Below are 2,373 nucleotides of genomic sequence, written 5' to 3'. Positions count from 1 at the left end.
GACCCCACGGCTGCCCCTGGAACCAGCAGCTGCAGCTTCAATCCTGCTCACACTTGCCCTCGTTTTTCTGTTCCATCTATAATACATGGGAATATTTGTCGGCTTCCGAGTCAAGCTATCCATTTTAATTTTTTCCCTAAGATCATGTTATCTATTAACACTATATATAGATGGAGCAGAAAGGTCCACCAGATTTTGAACTTATTGCATCATCTTGACTCCAAGTCTTTTTTGGAGTCATATTTGCTTCCTTCTGGGTATGAATGATCCCCAAATCTCATATCCCAAGAGTTGAGCCTGATAACAGGCACAAGAAGACTAAATTTTATTTAGGTTATACCTGAGGCAGGTGATCCCTATGGGTGAGAGAATATTGATTCTTGATTGTGAAATAAGAAAAATAATATCTTATTTTGCATCGAGTGTCAATGAAATGATAATGTGGCAGTGTTTCATAAACTGTCAAATGCCCTGTGAATTATAACTGTTACTAAAGAAGGGTCATCAAACAGGGAGGGGGCCCTTTCCATAGATTTGGTTCATGGAAACCTAGTATACCCACTCTACTTTCTTCAAGCAAAGTGCAGTCAGCAGAACTGTGGGTTTAAAAAAAATGCACATTCGTTTCTCATTCATCCTTCCTCTAGCCTCTAGTGCTATAACCAGATACAGACCTGAGGCCATGCCAGAATGAAGGAAGAACATGTGGCCAATTTAATCAAGTCAATAAAAGCATCCTTTCAAGCTGGTCCAGAAATTTGGAGCCCAGGGCTCTAGGTAAATGACTGGCAAAATCTTCTGATTCAACAGATAAGATGTTTTGGGGTTGTGTAGATACTACTTAAGAGATCAAAGGTCAAGCAGTAAATGGAGAATCTAATTGGGAATAAAACTTGGGAGTCCTTAGGTGGTGCCACTGTAGGGTAGAAGCTGGGAAGAGAGATGAGTCCTGGAAGGGACACATCCAGTTCATTCTTCTGGGCATTAGTCAGGGAACTCCTTTCTGTGGGTCCCTGTCCATTGTCTCTTTCCAGATTCATTTTAAATGTCACGGGTGATGGATCACTTCCTGGGGATGCCCTTTCCTTAGTGCACCATCCTCCAGGAACTGTTCTTTCCTGCTTTTCTCCATGGAAGTCTCCATTTGGGTCAAGGTCACCCTGGGGATCTCAGACTATCCAGACCCATCTCTTCTCTTTCCCAGAATCATTTTATGACTAAGACCAAAGACAGGCTCAGAGGCCCTGCATAGCAGGAAGGAAGCTCAGGAAATAGAAGCCAGGACGGTTAGAGGAAAACTAAGAAAGGTGGAGAGGGGAATGAGGAGACTTTTCCATCGCATATTATGTCTGTAATGACTATTATTATCATCATGGTCATTTGCATCTCTCATGGCAATTTGTTTCTTGCCACTTTGTAATAGTGAGAGAATGGATGCAAACTTCCTAGCATTGAACTTGACACAAGTTGGTGCTCAAGGAAAGTTTTCTTCTCTGTATGTGTCTTCCTTCAGGCTTCTCTGCATCACTCACAGTGCCTTGAAGGAAGCTGATGCTGCATTCAATCTCTTGACTGAATAGAGATGCTTCATTCTATTTGACTTAACCAGCAAACAAGCTTTTCAAAAATGTTTCTCAGTTAAGAGCACTCTTTGTCGAGGAAGGGAAACCATGGCCACTCACATCACTGCATGGAAAGGTAGCAGGGACCTGGATGTCTGCAAAGACAAGGACAGCCCTTTTCCCCTCACCTGGAAAGCCACATGAATGTAGTCTTCCTGAATTTCTCAGTGAGTGTTGATAGTTGCTCCCTGCGTTACATATTCATCCACTTACGTCTACCCATAATTGGCTGCCCGAAAAAATTTCACTTAGGACTCAGGACTTTCACTTAGGACTTCCCTGGTGGCTCAGATGGTAAAGCGTCTGCCTACAATGCAGGAGACCCAGGTTCAATCCCTGGGTTGGGAAGATCTCCTGGAGAAGGAAATGGCAACCCACTCCAGTATTCTTGCCTGGAAAATCCCATGGACGGAGGAGCCTAGTAGGCTACAGTCCATGGGGTTACAAAGAATCGGACACGACTGAGCAACTTCACTTTCACTTTCAAAAAATTTCACTCAGAGACCTCATAATACCTAGTGGCTAAGCAAGATCCTGACCCCCCTTTTTTCAGAAAGCTGCCTTTCCAGACCTGCTTCCTGTTGTTACAGGAAACACTGAAACGACCCACTCTGGCCAGATACCGTAGTAATCATCTGCATTAGTTATTTTTCAACAGGAGGTCTTCATGAGGAACATGAAATTAACAAACTACCACCAACCAGAAGAATTCGGGAAAGGTCAAAAGAAGATACCACATGTCCTACCAACC

The 2,373-nt window shown here is 43.4% G+C and overlaps 1 non-coding gene across 1 annotated transcript; it reads left to right on the top strand.

Moving 5' to 3' along the window:
- Window positions 1–1,898: 1,898 nt before the first annotated feature.
- TRNAC-ACA (transfer RNA cysteine (anticodon ACA)) lies at window positions 1,899–1,970 on the top strand. Its single transcript has one exon. It is a non-coding gene; the product is annotated as a tRNA-Cys (tRNA).
- The last annotated feature ends 403 nt before the right edge of the window (window positions 1,971–2,373 follow it).

Source organism: Giraffa tippelskirchi, chromosome 1 (genome assembly GCF_054371585.1).
Source record: "Giraffa tippelskirchi isolate mGirTip1 chromosome 1, T2T-mGirTip1v1.2.pri, whole genome shotgun sequence".
In the NCBI taxonomy this organism is placed as follows: domain Eukaryota; kingdom Metazoa; phylum Chordata; class Mammalia; order Artiodactyla; family Giraffidae; genus Giraffa; species Giraffa tippelskirchi.
The sequence above is the reverse complement of the archived record's forward strand: the minus strand, read 5'-3'. Positions and strand labels throughout refer to the sequence as shown.